A 13,225-nucleotide genomic window follows, 5' to 3' on the forward strand; every position below is an offset into this window, starting at 1 on the left:
TATTTTCCTTTAACTCTACACATGGCTTCCATTCATTTTTTGCTCTAAGTCCAATGCCTAGGTCCACTAAGAACAGTTTCTATTACCTGCTTTTCTCCTGAATATTGGTCACACTTTTCCTGTTTCTTTGCCTGTCTTGTAATTTTTGGTTGAAAAATACATGTTTTAATTGGCTCATCATTTGTAACAAATATACTAACCAATGTCAGCTACTAGGAGGGGAAATGGGGATGGGAAGAGGGTATTACGGGAACTCTGATTTTCTGCTTAATTTTTCTCTAACCCTAAAATTTCTTATCAGGGGACTTCCCTGGTGGCCCAGTGGTTAAGAATCTGCCTTCCAAGGCAGGTGACATGGGTTCGATCCCTGATTGGAGAACTAAGATCCCACATGCTGTGGGGCAACTAAGTCCTGGCGCTCTAGAGCCCACGTGCCACAACGGCAGATCCCACGTGCTGCAACAAATATCCCACGTGCCGCAACTAAGACCCGACACAGCCAAATAGATAAATAAATATATTTTTTAAAAAGTCTATTAACCAAAACAACTAGATGTCTTAGATTATATTTTGAAACAACTATGGATTATGATATTTTCCCCTGAGGGTAGTGGTTAGCTGTTGAGCAATTTCCTGGACTAAATCTGTAGACTGTTTCCTTGTGGTGTGTGGCACTGATCTCTCTGCCAGGGTAATAGATAAATGACAAAGACCCTTCCTCTTAGGACGTTATTTTCAATGATACTTGTTAGTGGTACAAGGACCAGAATTAGAAAAAAATACAGACTAGATTCTATGTGTCCAGTGACAATAAATGGGTGATCAAAGGGTTGTCCTCTGCTTCATATTAGTGTCAGTAGGTCCCCTACAAGTACTCAGAATAAACATTGCTTAAGGGGTCGGAATGTTATACATTGTTGTTTTGTTGTATGAAGTATTGGGACAATTGATAAAATTAGGATTGAGAAGATTAAGGACAGTGTGCTCCCTGTTTGTTGTGAATGGATCATACAATTGTGTTTGCAAATAAGAAGTATCATTCTGGCTTGATGTGGGGGGCTGTGTTGAGGAGGTTAGGAGGAGTATAATGGTCTGGGTCCCCTAGAAGTTCGGATGAGACTAGTACCAGTATTAGTGAGATTAGAAATAGGAACAAGGCATACCAGATATCTTTAATTGTGCAGTGTGGATGAAACGGGATTTTGTTCATATCGGATTAGATCCTTGTTGGACTCTTAGAGCCTGTTTCATGAGGAGTAATGGGTGAAGAACTACTAAAGCTGCAGCAATCAGTGAATGGGAGGATAAAGTGGAAGGTGAAGAGCAGGGGAAAGGGTGGCTTTATCCACTGAGAATCCTCCTCAGCTGCATTTGACTGGGTTAGTGCCAATGTAAGGAATTGCTGGAAGGAGATTTGTAATGTAATGTAACTCGCCACAACTAGAGAAAGCCCGTGACAGCAACGAAGACCCAACACAGCCAAAAATAAATAAATAAATTATTTTAAGAGAAAAAAGCTATTAAGCCTCATGATAAGACATAACCTGTAAATGCTGTGGCTATTAAACAGCAGGATGATTCCAACATTTCATGTCTCTCGGAAGCTGTAAGATCCGTAATACAGACCTCTCCCAACATGGGCAAACAAGCAAGCAAAGGATATGGAGACTCCATTTCCATTAAGTATCGGCGAATTCACCCATAGTCTCCATCTTGGGAGATACGGGTTATGGACAAGAAGGCAGTTATTGATACATGATACATGATAAAGTATTGCTAGGAATAACCCTGTTAAGATACGTAAAATTAAACAAATACCAAGCTGAGAACCAAATTTCATCATGATGAGAGATTTAATGAGCTGGTAAATCAATAAATGAATCGTTGACAGTTTTGCTTAATGGGTAGGTTTTTCTAATGTTGGTCATTAGTGGGGGTTTTTAAATAAATTTATTTATTTATTTATTTTTGGCTTCATTGGGTCTTTGTTGCTGTGCGTGGGCTTTAGTTGCGGTAAGCGGGGGCTACTCTTTATTGCGGTGTGCAGGCTTCTCATTGCGGTGTCTTCTCTTGCTGCGGAGCACAGGCTCTAGGCACACGGGCTTCCGTAGTTGTAGCACGCAGGCTCAGTAGTTATGGCTCACTGGCTGTAGAGAGCAGGTTCAGTAGTTGTGGTACACAGGCTTAGTTGCTCTGTGGCATGTGGAATCTTCCTGGAGCAGGGCTTGAACCCATGTCCCCTGCACTGGCAGGCAGATTCTTACCCACTGTGCCACCAGAGAAGCCCTGGTCATTAGTGTTTATATAGTTGAAAGACGATGATTTTCATGGCATTGGCCATGGTTACACTCCACATAAGAATAATCATGACATACGCTGGATTTATTTTAAGTACATTTTGGTAGTTAGTTTTGAAGGTTTTCCTTCAAAAGCTTCCTTACTTATGGTGGGCTTGGGTTGATTGTGAGTGGTCGAATTGGTTCTGGCATTGTAATAAGTTTTGGTGGGTCGTCTTTGAGCTTAATGGTTTCTAAGTTTCTTTAGTGGGACTGTTGTTAGTTTGTGTGGTTATACAACAGCTGTGCCTACGGAGCAGTAGCCTGAGCCTTGTGTTTCTAACAAAACTGTCTTAGGGCTGTTTCTTTTGGGGTTGATAATGGGGCGTGCAGTGACCCTTTTGCTGAAAAAGTTGAGGAGCAGGGATTGTGTTTCAGTTTAAGGGGATGGGAACTGAATAATTTATGCTACAGGAGATTCCGACTTTTTCTGAGGAAGCTGCAGGAACGCTGTGTGGTGTAGGTACGGTACGTGACTGGTGACTGTTACGGGTTGGTCCCTGCTTATTGGTGCTCTGGTTATGATGGAGATCACCCGTGGACATTAAATAGGGTTGTACTTAAGTGTGACGAGGAAGGAGAGCAAACGTAATTTAACTGGGCCTATATGTGTCTGCCGTAGGCTGTGAATAATAGCTTTGGAGCATATACAGAGCGTGGCTTTGAAGAACGCACGTGTGAAGCTGTGGAGCCATGCTAGGCAGGGTTTTCGCTGTCAGTAGTTAGTACAATGAGGCCTAGTTGACTTGAGAGGAGTATGCACGCTGAGGCAGTGATGAATGTATCGACCCCTATTAGGATGATGGGGATGTTGGATCCTGAGATGACGTTGCTGCACCCGAGCAAGGGCGCTTGTCCCCTCGGAGCAGAAAGCAACTCCTGACAGCAGGTGTCTGCAGCAAAGAAAGGGTTTATTTGCAGGCTTTAAACAAGGGCATGAGAGACAAGCCTCAGATCCACTCAGACCACCTCAGATAAGCCTCCGACCAACCTGATCTTTGAGGGGATTTTTTAAAAAGGGGAACAAAGAAAGAGGCTGGGATTCATCACTGTTTTGTGACATTTCTGTGACATTTCTGAATCTAGTTTCAGGAGTCAGGCTGTCTCTGATTTACATTCTCAGGCCAGGCGGTCCATGGCTGGGGGGTCTGTGAGCTCATCTTGCCCTGGAGAAACAACCTGAGTGTGTATTAACGATGGTGTCTACAATGGCAATTTCAGTACATTAGCGATGTTATCAACAGCAGCCATCTTAGTCACCTGACTCTGGTTGATTAGTGCTCAGTTAGCACAGGATTGAGGTCAGAGGGAACAAGAAAGGGAATAAAGTTTTGGGTGGAGAGACGAATCATGAACTCAGTAAGGGAACTCGGCTTTAGGGGGACTTGGTGTCACTACTACAAATAACTCTCTAATTAAACTGATTGCTGGCGGCAGGGCTGCATTGGTAAGCCTTGGTAATAGTCGTCATCGCCATTAGTGGAAGAAAGGTTTAGGCCACGGGCTAAAATTATGGTACGGCTGTGAATACGTGCGTGATTTGAATGTGCCAAGGAAAATAGTATAGATGATGTGAGGCCATGAGCAGTTCTAAGCCCCTGCAACATCAAGGTGTCGGGTAAGAACACGCACTGCCAGTGTGGCCCGCGGAGAAGCAGCGGTGAGTGGGTTGCGCTGTTATAATTATTCCTCATTAGGATGATGTAAGGATTGGATCTGCTCTGTGGCTTTAAGGGGTTTGGGAGTTTGGGTGCTGCAGCTGCAGGAACCGTAGATCCCACCGTCGGGGCTTCTACACCCGCCGTGTAGTCAGAGGTGTAACGCGTAGAGGGGTGTTTTTACTGTAAAAGCTATTGTGTATGTTAATCGTATGAAAATATTGAATCGAGAGTCAGATGTTGCTTGGGTTCGGTACTGGATCATTAAAAAGTTTGGGGAGGGCTTCCCTGGTGGCGCAGCGGTTAAGAATCCACCTGCCAATGCAAGGGACACGGGTTCGAGCCCTGGCCCGGGAAGATCCCACATGACGCGGAGCAACTAAGCCCGTGCGCCACAGCTACTAAGCCTGAGTTCTAGAGCCCACGAGCCACAACTACTGACCCCGCGTGTCACGACTACTGAAGCCCGCGTGCCTAGAGCCCATGCTCTGCAACAAGAGAAGCCACGACAATGAGAAGCCCACGCACCGCAACGAAGAGTAGCCCCCGCTCGCCGCAACTAGAGAAAGCCCGCGCGCAGCAACGAAGACCCAGTGCAGCCAAAAAAAAAAAAAAGTTTGGGGAACCAGTGATATATCCGAGGGGTCCAGCAACTGCAGCTGAGGGCCCAGAGGGCAGGGTGGGCTGGGACGCCCTCCAGCTTCCATCCAAGCAGTCAGCCCTGCTTCGGGTCCCATGCCCCTGGGTGACAGAGCCCAGGGCCAGGGTGGGGCGGAGGCTGTGCGAGTTCCCGCGTGTGGAGAGGTGGGGGGAGGTAGGGCTGCGTCAGGTGGCTGTAGCGGGCAGAAGTCAGGTGCTGGGGAGGGTCATGCGTGTGACATACAGGTGGACTCAGTCACCTCGTCAGCCCAGTCAGGATCCCGGCCCCGACCTCTGTCCAGACACGCCCACACAGGGGCCATAAAGCCTCGAGAGAGAGGAGAGGGCAGGGAGAACGAGGACCGGACGTCTGGATCCCTGGGCCGCTGGCTAGCTGGGTCTGCAGCTGCAGGTCCCCCAGAGCGCTGTCTACACTGAGGAGGGGACCCCAGCATGAGGAGGTAATGCCCAGCGCCTGCGAACCCGGGTCCCCACCCAACACCCCACCCACAGCTTTGCTGTGTGGTCACTTGGGTCCAGGAGCCCTGGACTCAGGGAACAGCCCCTGGGGCACCTGGGTCCCCAGTGCAGGCCGGTTTCAGAAGGGAGTCGGGGCTCTGTCTGCAAACCAGTGTCTGGCTGGTTCCCAGGAGCGCCGGCTCCTCCCGGGTGTTAAGGGCTTGGGGACAGAACTCTTCCTCCCGAGTCCTCCAGAATGATTGTAGCCCCTGGGCTCCAGCTCCAAAGGCCACCCCTGTGGCTCCTGAGAGAGACCACTGTCCCTTGGGGTCCCTTGACCCTGTGGAGAGTCACCCGGGAGCCCCTGGAAGCGGGTGGGAGGCACCAGGGCCAAAGAAGGCAGGTCTGTGACTGACGAAATGAAAGTGGGGGTCAAGACGCTGAGCCGGGGCTGGGGCAGGGCAGCTGGAGCCCAAGGGGTCGTCACCCCGGGAGCTGGGGTGTGAGCCCCAGGGAAGCACTGGGGCTCCTCCAGGACCCTGAGGTCAGAGGCCATTTCTCCTGAGGGGGGTCTCCCTCCGCCCCCTCCACCTGTGGCAGGGGTGGGGGGCCCCTCCCCCTCTAAGCCAGCGCTCTCCCCGGCCCTCCTGTCCTGGGGGTTTCTCCTAGGGACCCCAGCGTGGGCCAGGGGCGGGCTGATCAGTGACATGGGGACCTCTTGGTGTCCAGAGCCTCTGTCTGGGGAGAGGCAGGGTAGCTGACCAGACTGGGCCAGTGCCCTGCAGTCCAGGGCAGGCCCCTGCCCTTTGCCCCCTGGGAGTGCAAGGGAACCTCCACCCCAAAGTGCTGAGTCACCGGGAGGAGCGAAGGTCTTTGTGGGGCTGGAATCGGGGCATCAGGCAGGAAGCCTTGATGGGCCGCCCCTGGCCCCTCCCCCCCAGCCACGTGCTCCCAGCCCGGCCCAGCTGCGGAGCAGAAACTTTCCTGCCCACGGACTGACACTGCCGAGAGATAGATGCACTGAGGCGTGTCAAACATTCTGAGTTTATTTAAGCAAAACTCGATTGAAATCGGGGCGGCATCCAATCTAGCAGACAGAAAGGAGCTCCAAGGAGCTGGACAGAGTGAAAGGCTTCTACAGGCCGGGGGTGGGGAGGTGGGGTGAACAAGGAAGTTCCTGTAAGCGAAGGGCGCTGGTTGTGGTCGGGTCACCTTCCTTCAGGGGAAGGCAGGGCCGCGAGTGCCGCCTGGCGGTTCCGGATTGTCTGGCTCAGGATATTCCATCGCGGGGAGGGAGGGGAGGGGAGGGGAGGGAGGGGAGGGAGGGGAGGGAGGGGAGGGGAGGGGAGGGGAGGGAGGGGAGGGGAGGGGAGGGAGGGGAGGGGAGGGGAGGGGAGGGGAGGGCAGCGCCCACCCGGTACTGAGGCCTCAGTTTGGTGATGAAGGCTCTCAGCCCAGCAACTCCACTGGGGGCCTGTTGTCTTGTATTTTAATAATGCAAAAGACACGGGGCACATGCACACCACACACGCGCACGCTACGCACACCCACACCACGCACACGGCAATGCACACGCACAGGCACGGGCGGGTACCGTAACCCAACGCCACGCATCCCCGCCGCGGTCAGCCCCGGCCGTCCTCTGCTCTCCCGACCCGGTCTGTCTTGGGTGAGGCCTCCTCGCTGCTGAGTCCCTTAGTCGCCTTCTGTCCTGTGCGTCCCTCCACACTTCCTGCCTTCGGCCATTGCTCCTCAGAGCCCCTGCTTGGGCTGGGTCCTCGAGCTCCTTGAGGTCAGGCTAGACGTGTCCCGGCGGAGCACCCCATCTTCCCCGCCCCTCCTGGGCTTCCCGCCCAGGTAACGGCCCCGGCGTCCACCCACGGCTCTGGGACAGAACGAAGTGCTACCTGCCTCTGAGGAGCCACGGGCACAGCCTCAGGGCTGCTGCGGGCTTGAGCGCCTGCCAGCTGAGCCCCAAGCCCGCGCCCCACCAGTGCTACAGCCCCACTGCGCCAGGCCCCGACGGTGCGGCCCGCACAGGCCGCGGAGCCAGAGGCAACGCTGGGACCACCAGATCCACGCGGTAACCCGGGCCTGCAGGGTGGGGTCCGAGGGCCCGGGAGCAGGTGTGGGCCTGTGGAGGCCCCATCTCTGTGCCTGCGTGGCCTGCTCTGTGACGTGGGGGACAGTAAACCACCTGTGGACCTGATCAGGACCCGGCCCTTGGCCCCCCTGGCTGGACCATCGCCGGCCCTGCCAGGCGTCATGTCTGGAGGTCGCGGGGCAGAGGCAGAGCCTTGCCTGTCTCTCACTCTCCTCCCTGGTCCCTCAGGCTTCTCCTGATCACCAGCCTGGGTGCTGTGTTTCTGCTACAGGCGAGCTCAGCATGGACCCCCCAGGTACGTGCGGGGTCCTCACCCAGCCGCCCCGTGGCTTCCGCCCTCAGCCCCACCAGCAGGGGGTGGAGAAAGGCACCAGCTGGCCTAGGGCAGGGGAGGCGTGTCACCCATGGGATTGCAGGTCCTGTGCACCGGGCGGGCCCGTGGGCACTGGGGGGACCCTCAGGATGAGGGGAGCGGCCCCTCTGCGGGGTCTGATGGACAAGCCACAACCACCCCAGGTGAGCCAGGTGGAGGAGGGGGCCTGATGACGCTCACCTGTGCTGTGAAGCCCAGGGCACTTCCACATGCAGGGCTGCCCAGGGGCCAGGACTGTGCTGGGGCCGTGTTCTTCACCAGCCGTACACCCTGGGAGTGCCAGGCGAAGAGGGAGACACAGGAGGACCAGCACAGCTGTCCCACAGCTGCCAGGCACCGGTCACTGGGCTGGGTCACCCGTTTCATTTGCTCCCCTGCCCCACTGGCCCCGCAAGGAAGTACGGGCAGAGGAACCGGCCCCCCTTCCTCAGGCCACCAGGGGACAGGTGGTGCAAGTATAGACCCCATGCTGTCCCCAAGTCTCCCCCAAAGCCACACGGCCTCCAGCCAGTCCCCAGAGGAGGACCCTTGGAGGACCACACTGAGCCTCACTTGCGACCTCTCTCTCCCAGGTCCTCGTCCAGACCAAAGGCAAAGCCGGGGCTGAGCAGGGCACAGAGGAGTGAGTGCCCCCGGCAGCCTCTTGCGCCTTTCCCTGTGCCCCCTTCGGGCCTGCCTTGAGCTGGGGGCCTTCATGCATGGAGGGGGGATCCTGTCCAGCAGCTTTGGGGAGGGGAGGCACGGGAGCCCCTGAGATCCGTGAGCAACCGAGCAGAGCGCGGGGCCTGGAGGATCCAGTCCCCCCTCCTGCCCCGCCCAGCTCCCCTGCTCCCCCGTAGCCTCCAGGGTGGCTCCCGCCCGGGGTGGCCAAGGCAGCAGACTGAGCCAGCCGTGCCCCCTTCCCCTACCCATGTGAGACGGCCGGCCAGGCAGGAGGACGCAGCACCACCTGTAGACTGGGCTCCGCTGACCTCTGCACAGGAGGGAGCCCCGGCCAAGCCCATGGAGCCTTCTCAAGGCCTCCCCTTCGGGGACCTTCCCGGGCCCGACGTCGGCACGCCTGGCCCGAGGGTCTGGGTTGGGGGTTGGGCAGGGGTGCCGTCCTGGGGTCTCCCGCTGCACACAGTGACCTGACCCAGACGCTTTTGCTACAGGGCCTGGGGCGCCCGAGCGGTGGAGCCTCCGGAGAAGGACAGCCAGCTCATGTGGTTCCTCATGGCACCAAAGCTCTTGGCCACCACCGGGGAGAAGCGGCAAGGTCAGGGCAGGCGCTGTCCCCTGGGGAGAGGGGCGCAAGTTCATGGCAGGGGGCTCGCAAGGGGCCGACTTGGATGAGTGAAGCCTCGGGAGGGAAACTGAGGCCACACTTCCCTGTGTCTGTCCCTAGGTGCCGAGGCCCTGGCAGAGACCGAGGACACCCTGGGCCGTGTCCCAAGCCCCAGGTGGGGCCCTGAGCCTGACCATGACAGCCTGCACCACAACTGGCCCGAGGAGGCCCAGGGGGAGGCAAGGCCCTGGGCTCGGGTGCTGCCACCTCAGCAGGTGCTTCAAGGGCCAGAGGAGGACCGAGACCACATCTACCACCCCAAGGAGGAGCCCTGGGAGCCTTGACCCCCCCACAGCTGCAAAAATAAACCCTGCAAAGAGGCGGCGGCCACATATGTCTTCAAGAACAGTGATTGTGGACCCCACCTGCTCTGTCTGGGAGAAGGGGGGCCACAGGCTGGCCCCGGGCAGCCCCAGGCTGACGCTTGGCTCCTTGCACCCAGCGCCCATGGCGCTGGGAGCTGTCTGCTTCCCCCAGGCCTCCTCATGTGCTGGGGTGCGGACGGAGCTACTCTGGGCTCCCCGCGGACAGGACCGGAGAATGGAAAGGACTCAGGAGCAGGGAGCCCAGTCGCTGACTGCTCGGGGACGGGGGGGCAAGTGGACAGGTGCTCAGGGGGACGGGGGACAAGTGGACAGGTGCTCGGGGACGGGGGGGCAAGTGGACAGGTGCTCAGGGGGACAGGAGACAAGTGGACGTGCTCAGGGGGACGGCAGGCAGGTGCACAGGTGAGTGGGGGTGGACTTGGGCCCAGCCTTTCTGTCCTCATTTTCTGGGCAGTTGCCGGCGCTCTCTGAGGTGACCAGTCCTCTGACACGGCCTGGCTCAGCAGGCCTGATGTTGCAGACGCAGGTATAGGGTCACTGGAATTTTCCACAAGTTGTACATGTGCTGGGGTGTGTGCAAGTGCAGGCGGGGTTTCTGTGTGGCAGTCGCGCTCTGGCATCGGGCGGGAAGCACTTGGTACCTGAAACTTCCCTGCCGCCCAGACTGAGCCTGCTGGGGGCTAAGACAGAACGAGGCTCCCGGCTGCTCCAGAGGCCGTGGGTCTGTCCTGGAGACCTCGCGTGCCCTACAGCTCCTATGTCACCCCACGGGTCCCAAGCTCCTGGAGGCCTCAAATGGCAGCCTCACCCCAAGATGCGCTGCTCAGAGGCGTACATGCCTCCCGGCTTCGAGGCCCCACAGACAGAAGCTCTTTTGCCCCCAGTACCAACGAGGAGACTGAGGCCCCAGCGGTGACCTGCTGAGACCTGAGGTCGATGGTGGCCACGGCCCTGGGCAGCCCAGGGTGGTGTTCGTGGCCAAGTCTCTCTCCAGCCCTGCTGGAGCCAGGTCCCCAGTGGGCACTGCCTGCCCCGAGGGCACAGCCGGAGACCCACAGGAGCAGGGGACTTGGGGGTGAGCAGGAGACACTGGCAGAGGCCACAGGCCAGCTCAGCCCCCTGTGACCCCCGCCCCCCCAAACTCCCAGGCGCACTGCCGCTGCTGACCCCTTCTACAGAGGGTGCTGAGCGTGGATCCCCTGCCTCTGCTCTCCGGCGTCACTAGGCAGTACTGCTTCTGCAGAGTGACCGCTGCTGGGTGAGGCATCCAGGCAGGGAATAAGACACCTGAGGTCCTTCCTGGGAGCCGCAGCCCTGGCTCCCCTGATGTAGTGTTCCTGCCGGGGACCCGGGATGCTGCACCTGCGTCTGGGGGCACAGGCTCTTGGCCAGGCAGTGCCCAGCGACCCTCATCCCCACACACCTGAGCCACAGGGCAAATGTGACCCACCACACCTGTGGAACGTTCTTCCTCAGTGGACGGCTGGCAAGGGTGGTCTGTGCTCTTCCCTGAGTCTGAGCATTGGGCTGAACCCAAGACCCTTCTGGTGGGCACTGGGGCTCCCCAGCAAGAGCCTGGACTAGTGGAAAGTACTGTCATACTGTGACTTACAATCAGAAATGTGCGCGGTCTTCATCCCTGATGCTGGCGCCGAGCTCCTAAAACCCTTGGAATTTCCCGAGTGATGGGCGTGATAAAGTTGTCCTTTGCTGTGTGACGGAGGTGACTCTCGGAAGGTCCCTAAGGATGGGGTCGGTTGCAGGGAAATGACCAGGAATAGAGATTTGGAACCTCCAGCCCCACACCCAGACCTCGGGGAGGGGCGAGGGGCTGGGGGTCAGATCAATCACCAGTGGCCAGTGACTGAATCCAACAGCCTGCGTAGTGAAGGCTCCACAGAAACCCAGGAGGATGCGTCTGGAGAGCTTCGGGGTGGTGAGCACGTGTAGGTGCGGGGAGAGGGGCGCTGGAGAGGGCACGGAAGCCCCTCCCCGTACCTCGTCCACCTGGCTGGTCCTGAGTCCTATCCTTGTAGGATAAGCAGTGATCTAGGGAGTGAATGTTTCCCTGAGTTCTGTGAGCCGCTCTAGAAAACTAACTGAGACTGAGGAGGGGTCAAGGGAACCCTCTATCTACAGCCAGTCGGTCAGAAGCCCGGGTGCCCCCCTGGACTTGGGACTGGCATCTGGAGTGGGGGCATCGCGGGGGGCAGTCCTGTGGGACTGAGCCCTGAACCTGCGGGATCTGACGCGTCCCCGGGCAGGGGGTGTCTGAACCAAGCGGACTGCAGGACACCAGCTGGTGCTGAGGGGCTGCCTGGTGGTGGGGGGAGCCTCCTGCCCTTCCCCCCACGACACATAGTGGAATTGGTGACCAGAATCATTAAACACCCTAGTGCCAAAATGGGCAAGAGATTGACCACTCATGTCACCAAAGAAAACAGAAGGCACACACACCCGTGAGATGTTCAATGCCATTAACGGTCAGAGAACTCACCGCTACAGTCCCCTTAGAGCGGCTCACGGGAAAGACGGGCAGCCAGGATGAGGGCCAGGGGCTGGAATGCACATTCCCAGGGCTGGGGATGTAAACCAGCTCAGCTGCTTTGGAAACGGTTTGGGAGTTTCTTACAAAGTCACACATACACATGCCCTACGGCCGAGACTTGACCAGAGGTGTTTGCTCCAGAAATGAAGGCTCGTGTCCACGCAGACTTGTGCGGGTACGTTCACAGCAAGCTTATCTGCGATAGCCAAGAGCTGCCTGGATGGAACACAGCAGCGTGTGCACAGCAGAATCCCGCTCTGCAGCAAAGTGGAATCATCGATGCACACAGCGCACGCAAACACACACACCCCACCCCACCGCGAGCACGCAGAGGGCATGCACGGCCTTCCACTTACACGGAGTTCTGCAAAGTGCACATTGACCAGCAGGGAGGGGGGCGGACCAGTGAGGGCAGGGCAGAAGGGGGGGATGGAGGTGCTGGTCCAACACCCAAACGAATTTAACTGAATGCTTTGAACGTGAACAGCTTACTGACTGCACGTCAATTCAACCTCAATAAAGCTGCTTCAAGAGGCCCGTGTGTGGCTGGAAGCGGCTGGCCGTGGGGTCAGGGGTCTGAGATCAGCCCCGGCAGTGGCGGGCCCAGAACGTGGTCCCTTCCCCAGGCTGAGCCCCAGACCTCCGCCCAGTGGACCTATCTGCCTTCCAGGCCCACCAGCCTCCCCCGAGCCCTGGGGATCCCTGGTCATCCCAGCTCCCACGCCCACGTGCTGTGAGAAGGTCTGGAGGAGCAGGAAGAAGGCCCTCAGGGAGGGACCCTGTGCAATGGCCAGTGGGAACCCCACCCACCCCGGGAGACCCAGTTTGAGAACATGCCGGGAAGCCGTCACAACCTCGCAGGCCCCCTTTGCCTGGGTGCCTCGCATCCTCCTGTCCTCTACCCGCCGCCCCGGCCATCCCCAGACCCACTCGGGCTCATGCGTATTCAGTAGGCGCTCAGCCACCAGAGCGAGGGAACACAGGCACCGGGCCCAGCGCCCCCCACCCCAGCTGACCGTGTGGTCAGCTCCCGGAGGCTCCAGACCAGCCTCTGGGGCTGAAGGAGCAGCCCTGGCCCCCTCTTCAAGGGCCACCTTAGTGACTGCAGCCCACTCAGGGCTGCCTGGGTAGCTGATGCACCCACCCCCAGGCCCCCTTGCCATGTGCTGCGTCACCCAGGCCCCTGCCCCGGCCCTCTGTGCGATCTCTCCACGCGAGGGTCTCGACCTGTGTGAACTCTCATCCCAAACCCAGGGACTTGCCAAGTCAGGTGACCCAAACCTATCGGGAGGAGGGAGGCCTTACTTCCCACCTGAGGGTTCACCGAGAGTGGGTGGGGTCTGCCCTCCGGGGAGCCCACAGCCGCTGTTGCACTCAGCACAAAACAGGCCTTTGTGAGTGAAGATGGAGCTCCTGTTTAAACCTTTGGACTGTATGTTGGCAAGTCACTGCACT

This window comes from Lagenorhynchus albirostris, chromosome 16, assembly GCF_949774975.1.
Source record: "Lagenorhynchus albirostris chromosome 16, mLagAlb1.1, whole genome shotgun sequence".
NCBI classification, from domain to species: Eukaryota; Metazoa; Chordata; class Mammalia; order Artiodactyla; family Delphinidae; genus Lagenorhynchus; species Lagenorhynchus albirostris.